General features: G+C 44.6%; 1 long non-coding RNA gene across 2 annotated transcripts; it reads left to right on the top strand.

Annotated features, from left to right (window-relative positions):
* Positions 1-2524: 2524 nt before the first annotated feature.
* Positions 2525-3880, top strand: LOC134287339 (uncharacterized). 2 transcript variants are annotated; one of them, XR_009997228.1, is made up of 2 exons: positions 2525-3062; positions 3147-3880. It is a non-coding gene; the product is annotated as an uncharacterized LOC134287339 (long non-coding RNA). The 2 variants fall into 2 exon arrangements; XR_009997229.1 differs by having other exon boundaries at positions 2525-3065.
* Positions 3881-16292: the final 12412 nt, after the last annotated feature.

The following is a 16292-nucleotide window of genomic DNA, read 5'->3' as shown; positions in this document are numbered from 1 at the left end:
GGGTTGCAGCGCGTTATGGGGAGGTAATCTTAAAAACGCAGCCAGCAGTCTTCCAAATCGAATCAAACGATGATAGATCATTAGGTGCCCTGTGACCTCTGACTTCTGACGCAAACCATATGGCGCCGTTCAATAATAATCGATGGCGCATCTTCCATACATTTCGGTATGCATCGTTTAAGGTCAATCGATAAATTTTCTGAGCGACAGCCATTGCAGTTATGAATCTACAAACCGGACTGCTAGTTCCAAGCCTTCTCAAGATGGCACTAGATGCGATCACATGATCAACCTTTCACCCCGATTGACAATCGACTGTGATCACCATCGATTGACTGCTCGCTTGAAAAGGCAAACTCAACTTTTTAGTTGTGCTGTTTGTCAATCGGCAACCATCGTCTGGCTAGCTAACCATTTCGATCCATTCCTTGGAATAACTGACCGCATCAAAACAAAATTTTGGCCAGTCAATCCTTCCAAAACCCCAAGGTCAGCACCCACAATTGCGCCATCTGCCGACGACGGTGCGCGGTGGTGAGCGATGAATCTCCACTCCAGCTGCCCGTCCATCCTCGCACTAAATTAACCATAAATGCCACAATTATTTATTTTGCCTCCACGAAACCGCAAGCAACCAACAAGCATCTGCACTATTTACCTGTGCGCTAGCTAGCAAGCTAGCTGCCTGCGTATGGACTGTGGAATTTGCTCTTGGACCGGGTCTTGATCTCCGGTGCTTACACTGGCGAACCAACAAAGTCCCCGCAGCTAAGGCTAATTATTGCCAAACTTTTAATTCATCTAAATAGCAAATCCACCATGCCGGCCGCTGCTGGCGCTGACTGTGTATATGCATATATCTATCGTCATCATCTAACCCTCACTCATCGTCAACGCCACCTTGCGCTGCGGTCTCTGTTCTGTTAAGACCCCATTGTGACCACCGCACCGGCGAGCGCCAGCAGAAACAAAATGTACAAGCAGAGGAGAATAATAATCACAATCACTATTTATTAGACCGGCCCAAATACAAAAATGTCGAAAAATTCCACGGGGCACCCTCTAGAATCGTGCCTTTGGATGAGAAGAACAATATGTGAAAGATTCAGCTCAATCGGTTGAAAACTGAGCTGGCGCAAATGAGTTGAAGGTTTGTATGGGATGTTCAGTCCAAATATATGGGAAATTGGATGACCTCCAGTCTCTCATACAGCACGCCGGTTTGGCGAGTTTGATTTGGCTCAGCATTGAAAGAATAACAGTTCATACCCTAATGAACAACTTTGTAGAAGATCATATCATGATAAAACTTAATTTAGTTGCGGTTTTAGCCAAAGAAACCAGGGTGAGGACATCTTCCCCCGTTTACTCTCGGTTGTTACATGCAGCACGTGTTGGTCGGCCGTAGCTTGCGCGCTACATCATAGGCAGCTATGTAATTCTACATGGTCTCGATACTCACCCAAATGCGTGAGCAATGAAAATGAAGAACAACATAGCCGCCTATGATGTAGTGAGCCAGTTTCGAACGACAAACACGTGCTGCATGTAACAACCGAGAGTAAACGGGGGAAGATGTCCTAATCCTGGTTTCGTTGGCTAAAACCGCAACTAAATTAAGTTTTATCATGATATGGTCTTCTACAAAGTTGTTCATTAGGGTATCAACTGCTATTCTTTCAATTCTGGGCCAAATCGAACTCGCCAAACCGGCGTGCTGTATGAGAGACTGGAGGTCATCCAATTTCCCATATATTTGGACTGAACACTCCATACAAACCTTCAACTCATTTGCGCCAGCTCAGTTTTCAACCGATTGAGCTGAATCTTTCACATATTGTTCTTCTCATCCAAAGGCACGATTCTAGAGGGTGCCCCGTGAATTTTGAAAACTTTTTTTTTCGCTTCATACAAATGTGGGCCGGTCTACTATTTATATGCTTGTTAGATTGATTGTAATCCGGCATGTTTCCGCGCCGAGCTGAGCTAGGTTCTCATCATTTTCCTCATTTCAGCGCCAGAAAATGCCGGCTCCCGCATTGAAGAGTGTGAAAATGACCAAAAATCTCGCACTCCACACATAGGAGCATGTGCAACTCATCTTGATCAGATCTTTGTCGTCCACATCTTCGTGACACACAGAAACTTGTCGCCACCGTATAACGGGGTGGCATTGACTGAAATCTTAGAAACTACATCACCTTATACTGGATTTCCAGCTTAGCATTTTCTTTTTTGTTTTTTGATAGTGATTTTGGATTTTAATGAAAATCATCAGGAACCAAACGAACCTTTTTAACGTTACCCCGACATATGGTACTTGTATTACAGTTCCGATGCGTAAATTTTCATCGCATGGTAGTTGCAGAGCTTTTCATTGACACGCGGATAGGTTACTGGTGCGAATTAGTCACCTCGTACATCACGAAGAGCGTTAAATTAAGAATCTATGTAGGTACAAGTACAAGTGCGAAAGAAGCTGCCATATCATAGGACCATGGAGTGCATGACACGTGCGTGGGAATTTCGGTTAGGTGGAAGGTCTTCTCAGTCAGGTATGTGGTGATTGGAGTTGGACCATGGAGGTGCATATTGAACAGTGTCTGTTTAGGCATCCAGTGGCTGAATATGAAATGTTCCTCCACCGGAAGTTATATACTGAAACCACATTGTAGGTAAATTCAATTAAGGGGTTATATATGTTAAAGTGCGTAAATATAAGGAAAAGTTTGTATTTTTGTAAAAGTATGTACAGTATTAAATGTGTAAAATTACCTTATGTACTGTAACCGTTCGCTAAACTATTCTTGAGGGTCGATAAAGCGCGGTGGCTTAAGCGCCACTCTCAGAGAGAGACCACCGGTCGTGTTGAAGTATGCCCGACTATGCTAGAGACTATTCCTCTCAGGGATGGTTTTCGAACGGTTCATCGAAAAACGGCAGAATTGCTTCGAAAAACGCAAGATTAAGTTCTACTCTTTCGCAGGCTAACAGAACCTTAGGGAGAGCCGAAGGGATGCTTACTCAATCGAGCAGAATAACGGAACGAAACGTAACTAAAGGTAGTGAGTATGTTTATTCAAAAGAAGCAACGTAAAACGTAATATAACTGAACTAATTTTCAAAATTTAACCGTTTATTTTTAGGCGACTCATTCGTGTTGGACGGAAATTTCAATACGGAATGGAAAGAGCAAACATGGCCATGTAAAAAAGAAGCTCTTGACGTACCTGCGCAGGTTTTTTGACGACGATCGATGGCGGGGCGACGACGAAGCTCGACGACTCGATGATGGCGTCCTTCGGTTCTCGAAGATGGCGGTACCTGGCGTGTTGGTGCTGCGTTTTGGCGCGCAGCGACGACGAGGAGACCCGTGTGCGTTATGGCCGTATTATCGTTGCGGAGGGAGTGGCGGCTGGACGGAAGCTTCCGGTTTATCTCGACGAGAGAATGCGGCGGATGCCGTACGATTCCCGGGACGGTCCCTCACCAGTCGATAGGAGAGCTACAGAGACCAGCGACCCGGCTTCGCGTACTTAGGTTCCAACTATGACCGAGCGGGGAATGCCACTACTCCTATGTACCTGGATTGTGACCGGGTTCGCGGCGTGCAATTGACGACACGCTGCACGCGAACCAAAACTCTCGTTCCCTGGTCCACGGGGTTAGACGAAATTGGACCTACCTTCGGTTTTTGGCGACCGAGGGGGATTACTCGCTACGGAAAATAGCTTAGCGACTTCACTCCACTCCGTTTGGCTACCTTTGAAGGCGGGCCTTAGCTGGGCACACGGGTCGCGTTCAACGGACGAAAGGGCGGTTCACTCCGCCAATAACACCCCGATTCGGCGATGACGATCGCCGAAATAGCACGGAAATCCAGCCGTACGAAAAAAGCGCTGCTGGGCGCTACACGTCCAACAGGAATTAGTTTTAATAAGCGAATTAGTTTCAATAAGCACTTTTTAGAAATTATCAAATTAATTACCTTTTTTCGTAGTTTCTGCAACTGAATAAAATTATCAGCAGAATTCGCGGATTCTATGGACCTCGGTCCACTATACAAGAAAGAAAACCACAAAAAACGTTTTACATTACTTAGAAACACTTAAACTCACTCACTACTAAATTACCTTCAACTTTAGAAATAACTTTCACGAAAACTCAAACTTAACTTCAAATAACTTTCAACTTCTCACTCAATCAAACGTAATATGGAGCTATCACTTGGAACTATACTCGCGCACTTCTGCTTTCCAGCCGATTGTGTAGCGAAATGAACGAGTAGAAAATTGTCTTGTCCCTCGAAACCGTGCCTCTTTTCGAAAAGTCCGACTATTGAACCATTACTCTATTATTAATAATCGCGCCAACTATTTTAGCATGGCGAATATCATGCATGGCGACAAATTTGCATCGCGCCTGTAATCCGCCAAAAGGTATGTACGCGCCATGCGTATCATGCTATAAAAGCGCTACTATCGAGGAAGCTTTAACAAACACTATGACAAACAAATTCCACAAGAGCATAAGTAACAGGCACGAACCGATTTTACAAACATAAACGAAATATTTCAAAGTTGATAACTAATATACAAACATTAATAAAAAATCAATTTTATTTTTATTTTTATCTACTTTTTCTAATGAAAAAAAAACGCAAAACGTTACAGTACATGAAAAAATAGTACTGATTACCAAAGTTAAGACAACGTGTTTTCTTTAAAGAAATTTGCTGTTTAGGGGGCGTCCATAAATGACGTAGCTTTTTTTTAGCGATTTTTGATACCCCCCTCCCCCCTCGTAGCATTTCGTCACAAATTCAGATACCCCCCTCTATAAATGACGTAGCTTGTTAAACACCCGCCCCCCCCCCCCCCCCTCAACAAAATTTTCATGTAAAATAAAACTCGAACTTCTGATTTCAATTTTAGCTTGAATGTTAATAGAATATTATGAAAAAACAACAATAGCAAGAAAACATTGCCGACTGCCAGGTTCAGATCGCCGACATCAAGACCATAATTGCAACCAGCGGAGATTATCACCAAAGCTAATGACTTAATAAACCACCCTTCGTACTGCTTGATGGCGAAGAACCGGAAATTGATGCTCCCTATAGGGAAGATTCAAAAATTACGTCCATCGTTTTTTGGGATTTCTAGACCCCCCTCCCCCCTCTGTCACGCAATTTCCCTATACCCAATACACGTACTGTCACACTTTTCTAGACCCCCCCCCCCCCTCCCCCAAATGTTGGACGTATTTTTTGAACGTTCCCATACCAAATTAGCCTAGAAGCTCTTCCGAAGATATTAGTTTTCTACACTAATAAATCTATTAAGATTATCAATTTGTTTTCATTTGAATATTATTCACCACGACATTCGAAAAACCCTGCAGGAGTTTCTTCTAAAATTCTTACAGCAGTTCATTTTGGAATTCCTCGAGAAGTTTCTTTTGCATTTCCGATTTCTGAGAATGTCTCCCTTTTTAGTTCCTCCAGCACTTCCTTCAGGGATTTCTCCATGGATTTTTTCGGGATTCCATTAGAGAATTCCTCCATATTGTATTCCTTCAGGGGTTCCTTCAAAGATCCCTCCAATAATTCATTCCGTAGTTCCTTCTTAGATTCCTCCAAAAGCGCCTTCTGAGATTTCTCCAGGAGTTTTTTTTTCTAAGGTTTTTCTAAATATTTATCCATGGTTTCCTTCAGGAGTTCTTTCAAGGTTTTCTTCTCCTCTCTTCCACCAGCAGTTTCCTTAGACATCTCTACAGGAATTTTAACCGGAATTGCTTTCGAGATTCCATCAGAACTTCTCTCTGTGTTTCCTAAAGAAGTTTCTTTCGGGATTCCTCCAGGAGTTCCTTCTTGGTTTCCTTCAGGAATTCACTCAGATATTCATTCCAAGATCTCGGCAGGTAACCCCTCCGGTATTCTTTCAAAACCCTCCCAGAAGTTGCTTCTGGGATTCCTCCTGGTGTTCTTTTTTAGATTCCTTTAGGAATTCCTTCCTGGATTCTTCTGGGATTCCTCGAGGACTTCTTTCTAGGATTTATTCAGGATTTTTTATCCCGGGACTCCCTTAGTAACTTTTTCCGGCATCCCTCTATTCACTCCATCCAGGATTCCTCCAGGATATCTTAGAACTCTGCGGAGAATCTCTTTACGAATTCCTCCCATAGTTGCTTCTGGAATTCCTCCAAGATTTTCTTTCTTAGATTTCACCAGGAGTTATATCCAGTGATTCCCCAAAAGAAATTCCTTACGGGATTCTATCATTTATTTCTTCCGTGGTTTCTTCAGAAATTAAACCAGGAGTTCCTTCTGACAATCTATAAATATCTCCTTCTAAGATTCTTCCAGAAGTTTTTTCAAGATTTCTTCGAAAGCTTCACCTAGAATTACTCCAGGTACTCCTCACGGAATTTCTTTTGGAATTTCTCTATTTCTTTTCAAGATTGTTCCAGGAGTTCCTTCTGAAATTCTTCTGTAAGTTCCTTCAGGGATTCCTTCTGAGATTCCTCCGGATTCTTTTGGAATGTTTTCAGAAGTTTTTTCTGGGATTCCCAGTAGGAATTCCTGTGGAAATGTTATCCTTCTCCTGTTGGGGAAACCTATAAAGAACACAATGAGAAATTCCTTACAAAATTGCTACAGGAGCCCCTTAAGAAATTATTGGATGAATTCTTCGAGGAAGTCCTGTAGAAACTATATAAGGAACTCCTTGAATAATGCCGTAATGCCAAAAACTTAGAAAATTTTTCCTTTGCAACCTTAGCGGCGGGCAGTGCCCTATAGCAAGCAGCAAATTATTGGTCTTGAGAAGCATTTGAGCGAAATTGATTTTTGTCTACAAACACAATACATTATTCTTTACTCCGGATTTAAAAACCACTTTCACAGATACAGTTGTCACGTTCGATAGCTGCTTGTCTTATGAAATTAAGCCAGCATTTATTTTCATTATTTGTTATTTACATTAATGTGAATGGTAAAAAAATCATGCAATATATTTTTTTATTTACTGGATAATAATACTTAATGCAAGTTAACATTTTATTACTTATGAAATATTTTTTTAATAGTCCTAGTAGAAAGCTACGTAGCATATCATTAACCCCTACCCCCCTATCGTCACACTTCGTCACGATCCAAGGACAAGAAACCTTGATTACTTATCGTAATCAACCTGTTTCATGCAAGCATTGCACCCAACCACTGCATCCCGGCAGTACATGTGTACAAAATAAAAAAGCAGTTAAGCCTGACAAACAATCGACAGCCAACAAACCCGCTAGCGATAGTAGCTCGACACTCAAACAAACGAACGAAGCGAACGAGCCGAACATCCGTTCGAGCTACTCCAGCGTGGTGGAAAATAAACCGACCAGCAAGCTATCGGTAGACGTCGCAACTACCGTCGGCGCGAAAAGAAGGAGAAATAAACAACAGCAACACAGTGTACAGCCTCCCGAGCGTGTGGTGAATACGAATGAACCAACAACGGAGTCGCCATCGCCACCGAGAAAGAAGCAGGATAGCAACGAAAAATTCTTTCGCAAGGTTGAACAGTCGCAGAGAGAACGCAGCCCAGATTTCGATATAAATAGCATCGAATTGAATGAAGACGACGAAGATGATCCCGAGCCCGACCGCGATGATAACATGGACGCATGGATTAAATGGTTACGCAGGAGTATCGATAGAGAGAAACGGAGAAAACAGTAATGAAATTTGTATTATTTTTTTTGTATTTAGATTTAATTTAATGAACTCGCATTCCGACCCGAATGATCATTTTTGATTAAAGGGTCGTTAATAAATAAACAAACAAACAAACCTACCCCCCTATCGTCACACTTCGTCACAAAATAACAAACACCCCCCTCCCCCCCCCCCAAAAAGCTACGTCATTTATGGACGACCCCTTATTTCCTTGCCTAACTAGGGCTAAGAGTATCTTCGTGCTTGCCACCCGATATACATATGCGAAATAATCATTGGCAGAAGAAGCTCTCAGTTAATAACTGTGAAAGTTCTCTTTGAACACTACCCAAGTAACCAGAAGTTCCGCTTCTCATGGCAAAATGCACTTCCAAGTTCAGCGAAGTAAAAAAAAAGTTCCGAATGGAACTTTCTGGCTGCTTAAGAGGCTAACGATAAGCCTTGCTGGAATTTCGGACACAAGTTCCGGCAAGGCTCATTGTTAGCCTTTTAAGCAGCCAGAAAGTTCCATTCGGAACTTTTCCCGAACTTCGCGGAAATTTAAAGCTGCTCAAGATGCTACTCCGAACTTTGTCTAAACTTTCAAGTTTCTTGAAGTTCAGTTCAGTAGCACTGTGTTTCAATGAAGGTTAAATGTCATTTTTTGCAGAAAATAACTGTTTAAACTTACATGAATAAACGATAAATTTCAATTTATCAAATCAATGAATATTAGGCTTATACAAATAAAATATGTCGCCCACCGGAATCGAACCCAGAGTCCTACGTTCTACCACATTACTACACTTACGATTGAGTTAATATCGGATAAGTCTGACTTAAATCGATTTTCTGTCGGCAGCTAGTTTTGCACCCTTGTACAGTAGTGAAATTAGCTTGACTTTGTCAAGCGTCTTCAGCAGCGCAGCGGTAAGTTAGCAGGCTATCACGCAGGAGGATCCAGTTCAAGTCTACATAGGAGAGCGGACGGGAGTGGGAGAATATAATAATCAGAAGCAATAACAGATATAAATCACTACACCATCAACAGATTATGATTCTGAAAAATACATTTTTGTTTCTGCATGAATTTTATCAAAGTTCTGTCAGAAGCTGCTTAGAAGGCTATCCAGCTATTTTATGTGAACTTTCAAGTTTCAATATTACTTAAAAACGAAGCTAGCCTTATAATGAGCATCCTCGAACAAGTACCCTCTTATCTGATCTTTTGGCTACTTGGGTAAGCTAAGAAGCATGCTTTTCCCCAGTGGGGACGTAACGCCAAGAAGAGGAACCCGCAACCGGTTCCGAAACAGTATTGCAGGTATACCTCGATGGTTTAGTGGACATTTCTATTCCCAAAATGTCTATAAAATCGAATTTTACATAAAATCGAAGCAATATTTTTATTTTATTTATTTTTTAACTGTATACCAAAATGTACCAAAAGAATTAAAAAAAAACTGCATGAAAACTGAATTTTCCATAAAAGGCTTGGGATTTAGTTTTTGCATATATTGGTGATTCTCGCTAAATAACGAATGAACCACTATCGCGAAAGCTTGTTACGATCGAAATCTTTCGTATCCAAAATTATGTATGCCCGAGAAGGTGGAAAAATCTGATGAATAGCATATTTAGCTATTATTGATTGAATTACTGAAGAGCAAAAACCGATATTTGTTTGATTGATATAAGAGGTAAAAGATCAAAAATAAAAGCAAAATCTTGTATGTTAAAATGGCACGGTAAAGGCTGGGTATGCTGTACAATTCATTGCGATCCACTAGCCTCTGTCCAGCAACTCCTATCCCTACCTCCTCGTTGTACCGGCCGGAAACTATGAGCAACCTTAGGGAAGATCGGGTAACCAACCCCGGTGGGAACTTTGGTCATAGGCTGACAGGGAAGAGTAGGGGTTTGCTTCGGCAAACCTGAGCGTCTGTTCTCCAGGAGGAGCGGCTCACAACAGCGTCTGATCCCCATGTTAGGGGCGGCTGATCTACGTCCGAGTGCCAGGGAAGGACTCTAAGCTCAACTGTGCACTATGGTCCTCCGGAAAGTAGGGGGTTGGTGTCAGGCCCTACGAGCCAGCCGTAAAAAACATTGTAGCGGAAAATCAGCAACAGAATAATACGAACCGAGACCAACGGCAACGACCCCAGCGAACAAAAAGGACTTGCGATTGGAAACTCGGTACGTGGAACTGCCGATCTCTCAACTTCATTGGGAGCACCCGCATACTCGCCGATCTACTGAAGGACCGCGGGTTCGGCATCATAGCGCTGCAGCAGGTGTGTTGGACATGATCCATGGTGCGAACGTTTAGAGGTAATCATACCATCTACCAGAGCTGCGGCAACACACGCGAGCTGGGAACAGCTTTCATCGTGATGGGTGATATGCAGAGGCGCGTGATCGGTTGGTGGCCGATCGACGAAAGAATGTGCAGGTTGAGGATCAAGGGCCGATTCTTCAACTTCAGAATAATAAACGTGCACAGCCCACACTCCGGAAGTACTGATGATGACAAGGACGCATTTTACGCGCAGCTGGAACGCGAGTACGATCGCTGCCCAAGCCACGACGTCAAGATCATCATAGGTGATTTGAACGCTCAGGTAGGCCAGGAGGAGGAATTCAGACCGACGATTGGTAAGTTCAGCGCCCACCAGCAGACGAACGAAAACGGCCTACGACTCATTGATTTCGCCGCCTCCAAAAATATGGCCATACGTAGCACCTTTTTCCAACACAGCCTCTCTTATCGTTACACCTGGAGATCACCACAGCAGACGGAATCTCAAATCGACCACGTTCTGATTGACGGACGCCACTTCTCCGACATTATCGACGTCAGGACCTATCGTGGCGCCAACATCGACTCCAACCACTATCTGTTGATGGTCAAACTGCGCCTAAAACTCTCCGTCATCAACAATGTACGGTACCGGCGACCGCCACGGTACAACCTAGAGCAACTGAAGCAACCGGATGTCGCCTCAGCATACGCGCAGAATCTTGAGGCCGCGTTGCCAGACGAGGGCGAGCTCGATGAGGCCCCTCTAGAGGACTGCTGGAGTACAGTGAAAGCAGCCATCAACGACGCAGCCGAGAGCACCTTCGGGTACGTGGAACGGAATCGACGGAACGAATGGTTCGACGAAGAGTGCAGAACGGTTTTGGAGGAGAAGAATGCAGCGAGGTCGGTAATGCTGCAGCAAGGGACTTGACAGAACGTGGAACGTTATAAACAGAAGCGGAAACAGCAGACCCGCCTTTTTCGGGAGAAAAAGCGCCGCCTGGAAGAAGCGGAATGTGAAGAAATGGAGCTGCTGTGCCGTTCCCAAGAAACACGGAAGTTCTATCAGAAGCTCAACGCATCCTGCAACGGCTTCGTGCCGCGAGCCGAAATATGCAGGGATAAAGACGGAGGCCTCTTGACGGACGGACATGAGGTGATCGAAAGGTGGAAGCAGCACTTCGATCAGCACCTGAACGGCGTGGAAAACCGGGAGCCCACGGCAACAGAGGAAACGACGACGCTAATGCAGCGGCGACGCTAATGCAGCGGAGGACGGAAATGAACCAACTCCCACGCTGAGGGAAGTTAAGGATCAGTCTTGTGCATTATCACCATTATAACACAAAAAAGCCGCAACATCAACATTGCCCTTCTTCCTCCATCAACGCTACAGCCGACCGTCTCTATGTTGCTATCGAACACATTCGAGACGAACGCATTGATACGGTGGCTGCCGCCGCCACGCTCTTTCTCTGCAAATCTCTTGAGTAGCCGAACGCTTCTTAACCGTCGTTCCGACGCAGAGCTATGTCACTCACTGCTGGGTGACTCTCGCCTGAAAATGCCAGGATGAGGGTCAATTTGTTAAGTAGTATTGCATGGCGCAGAAAACACAAACATAGCACGCCCTATGAATAGAATGCAAAGCGTAGAACAAAAACTCGCTTCGGTGTTTCATCGTGTGGTTCGAAAACAAGAGACGATCGCTGCTGTTGGATGTGGTTGACTCTGCATTGAACGAGGGTTGGCTTGAATGGCTTTTGCGTGAATCGATTATGTTTTGATGGACTGCGTTTGTCGTATGAAGTGATGGTTAGAGCGAGTGTCATTCGACATTGACCATCCTGAAACTGCACAACCCTGTTAAGGATGCCATTCACCAGCTCAAAACCAACAAAGCAGCTGGTAAGGATGGTATTGCAGCTGAACTCATCAAGATGGGCCCAGAAAAGTTGGCCACCTGTTTGCATCGGCTGATAGTCAGGATCTGGGAAACCGAACAGCTACCGGAGAAGTGGAAGGAAGGGGTAATTTGCCCCATTCACAAGAAAGGCGATCATTTGGAATGTGACAACTTCAGGGCGATCACTATTTTGAATGCTGCCTACAAAGTGCTATCCCAGATCATCTTCCGTCGTCTGTCACCTAAAACGAATGAGTTCGTGGGAAGTTATCAAGCCAGCTTCATCGATGGCCGGTCGACAACGGACCAGATCTTTACCGTACGGCAAATCCTCCAGAAATGCCGTGAATACCAGGTCCCAACGCATCACCTGTTCATCGACTTCAAAGCGGCATACGACAGTATCGACGGCGCAGAGCTATGGAGAATCATGGACGAAAACGGATTTCCTGGGAAGCTGACTAGACTGATTAACCCTCTAATACCCAAATTTTTGATTTTGATCTAAATATCATTTTTCGTCATCTAAAATCGATTTAAGCATGTTTTGGAAGATGATTCTTTTTAATTCTCGATTTTGTAAATTTCGGTTTTTGATTTTTCTAATTTTTATTTTTGACCATCCCCCCACTTTTTTATTTTTCCTGGAAGCCTTTTTGGGATGCGGATTTTTTGAGACGAAAACATTTTCAGATTTTATGACTATTGTTGAAATATTTATATTTTAATTTTTTTCATTAACAATTTTATTTTCCGTGTAATTTTAAGGAAAATTATTTTAGAGTGTATTCGACTCCCTTAAACGATTTAACTATGATAGAATGATTTGGGAAAAATTGAAAATATGTGATTTGTAACGATTCAATACAAAATAAATAATGATTTCTGAAAGGTGACTAAAACATCAATTTTTCAATGATTTTTAAAACATGTAAATACGATTTAAAAGACACCATTTTGAGATATACAGAACAGTCCTAAATGTCAGCCAAAAATATAAAAATTTTGATTGTCCACGAAACAAAAATTACAAAAATGCTCAAACTATACCCCGTCTAAAGGCGGGGTTGGGTATTAAAGGGTTAAAGCAACGATGGACGTTGTGCAAAACTGCGTAAGGGTTTCGGGTGAACTAATTAGTTCATTCGAATCTCGCAGGGGACTGCGACAAGGTGATGGACTCTCATGCCTACTCTTCAACATCGCTCTGGAAGGTGTGATGCGACGAGCCGGGCTCAACAGTCGGGGAACGATTTTCACAAAATCCGGACAATTTGTGTGCTTTGCGGACGACATGGACATTATCGCTAGAACATTTGGAACGGTGGCAGAACTGTACACCCGCCTGAAACGCGAAGCAGCAAACGTCGGATTGGTGGTGAATGCCTCAAAAACAAAGTACATGCTGGTAGGCGGAACCGAACACGACCGGATCCGTCTGGGTAGTAATGTTACGATAGACGGGGATACTTTCGAGGTGGTGGAGGAATTCGTCTACCTCGGATCCTTACTGACGGTTGACAAAAACGTGAGCCGTGAAATTCGGAGGCGCATCATCAGCGGAAGTCGGGCCTACCACGGGCTCCAGAAGAAACTGCGGTCGAAAAAGATTCACCCACGCACCAAATGCACCATGTACAAAACGCTAATAAGACCGGTAATCCTCTACGGGCACGAGACATGGACCATGCTCGAGGAGGACCTACAAGCACTCGGAGTTTTCGAGCGACGCGTGCTAAGAACGATCTTCGGCGGTGTGCAGGAGAAGGATGAACCACGAGCTCGCTGCACTTTACGGCGAACCCAGCATCCAGAAGGTGGCCAAAGCCGGAAGGATACGGTGGGCAGGGCATGTTGCAAGAATGCCGGACAACAACCCTGCAAAGCTGGTGTTTGCAACTGATCCGGTTGGCACAAGAAGGCGTGGAGCGCAGAGAGCACGATGGGCGGACCAGGTGGAGCGTGATCTGGCGAGTGTTGGGCGTGACCGAGGATGGAGAGCTGCAGCTGCAAATCGAGTATTATGGCGGCAAATTGTTGATTCAGTATTATCATGAATTTGATGTGAACTAAATAAATGACATCTAAAGACATGTGCTATGTTTTCGTCACGCGTCATTCTATTTTTTTAAGTGTGTTTGAGACACGTCCCATAATTACTACCAGCTACGCAATCGTGCAGGATCCCACTGACTTGAGTCATTCCGGTGATGTTCCATTATAAAACAAGTGTCCAAAACTGCTTTGCCATCGCAAGAATGGGCAGGAAATTACACCACAACCCTTGGACAAGAGCCTCGTGTCCAGTAGCATAAAACTAAAGCTCCTAAACAAAAGACCCCCTGGACCGCCCTACGTTTTAAGAAGATGCTACCAACCGTCTGCCGGAGACTGAGACTAAGATGCTCTATAATTATTTGCTCTATCGAACACGATCCGTTCACCTACATTCCACCAACGCAAGGCATCACCTCTGCTCTATGCACGGGGTGAAGATGATCAGCAGCAACACCGGAGACCACCGTCGAGACCGATCACTTTTAATTGCTCCAGTACGTCTCAGCATGGTGAAAAACGCTCGGTAGAATGCCTCCGACGACGACGACATTTCAGACCTTCACCTGCCAGCACAAGCGGGCCAACAACAGCTCATCCTGCTTCGTGCCTGCTTGCTTCAACTGGAGATGATGATGATGATGATGGCTGGAAATCCGTGTCCATTCTAAAAAAAAATCACCTGCCCTGCAGCTCGAACCAAACTCCGATGGTGATGATCATCGAACAGTGCGCAAGCGAATCTCCCCGGTGCGGTGCGGTGTCGCAGTTGAACGAAAAAGGCTAATTGAAGCCACGTTCGGAATAATCTAATAAGAGAAGTGTGTGAGAAGCAGCAAAGTGTGCTTCGGAGCCACCGTTCCCCGGGCCGTGTGTCGTCCTCGTCGCGTCGTCATGGTCCGTCAGCGCGATGAGAGCCGCCGCAGGGCTCGGAAGCCATATTCTGTTTACAAACCCAATTGGAGAGAACATTCCTTTCGGTTAGTATAGGACCCGCCGACCAAGGTAAACCAGTTCGGGACCTTTCATGTTCGTGAGATTGACTTTTGAACGGCACCAACAACCTGTGCTAGCTTACATCTACTAGTTCGTCAGTGTTGCACTATGACCTAATCATCGAACCGGACCTTCTTCTGTCGGATGATTCGAGCAACGACGACATGTCAGGTCCCAAGTCAGGTCCTAATGGGATTGATTTATGATGGAATGTTGCGCTTCTGCCTGGGGCCCCGTAATTACAGTGTTCACAAAAAAGTAATGTTATGCGTTTCATTAATTTATGTTACATGAACTAAAATAAAACTGTGCCAACTATCGGCCTAATACTTGGATGGCTTCTGCATTCACCAACCCCGGTGGGAACTTTTATCGTAGGTTGAAAGGAAAGAAGATAAAGGTTATTCTGCATGTCTGATTGACTGTTTTCCAAGATAGGAGCCGATGATGAAACGGTCTTTCAGCGAAGATCACCGTTACACATCCTTTAAGCAATGGGGGGCTATTGGACGGAAGGCCTCTTGACGGACGGACGTGAGGTGATCGAAAGGTAGAAGCAGCACTTTGAGCAGCACCTGAATGGCGTGGAGTACGTAGGCACGGGAGGCCTGCTGGGCTGCAAAACGGTGAGTCGATAAGGAGAGCGTCCAACATAGCTCTGGTCCACACAAGTTCCTACCTCATGCTTCCACGGGTCAAACGATGACAAAGACCGCCAGCTAAGAGTTGTGTGCTTAGCTGGTAGTGCAGCCTGGGCACTGTTGTTCTTCTGACTTCAGCTAGATTGAGGAGGTACGATCCGAGTGTCTGTTCACCAAGGAGGTGCGGCTCAAACAAAGCGTCTGTTCTGGCATCCAGCGGCTGAGTAAGAAACGCTGCACCACGCCCAGCTAGATCCAAGGTAGTCCTCATCAGCGTGGTCGTCTCAGTGTTGGTTTGGACGTTAAACAGAACTGGCACGATGGCCCTCCGGCGATACAGGAGTGTTGGCGTAGGCCCAATAAGCCACCCGTAAAAATCCCCATTGCGAATAACATAGGAGAAAATACGACTCGATACAATCGGCAAAGACCCACGCAACGAAATAAGGACTACGATTGGAAACTTGGAACATGGAATTGCAAGTCACTAGGTTTCGCAAGATGTGACAGGATAATCTACGACGAACTACATCCCCGCAACTTCGACATCGTGGCGTTGCAGGAACTTTAAAAAAAAAAAAAAGACGCGGACACGTTCAATGCTTCCAGTGAGCTTTTCGCTCTTTTAAGGAAGCACGACACTAGACAACGGACTAGCATGCAACGCCCAGTGGCACAGCCGAA

Source organism: Aedes albopictus, chromosome 1, assembly GCF_035046485.1.
Source record: "Aedes albopictus strain Foshan chromosome 1, AalbF5, whole genome shotgun sequence".
Taxonomy (NCBI): domain Eukaryota; kingdom Metazoa; phylum Arthropoda; class Insecta; order Diptera; family Culicidae; genus Aedes; species Aedes albopictus.
Note: the sequence above shows the minus strand (reverse complement) of the source record. Positions and strands in the feature narration are given on the sequence as shown.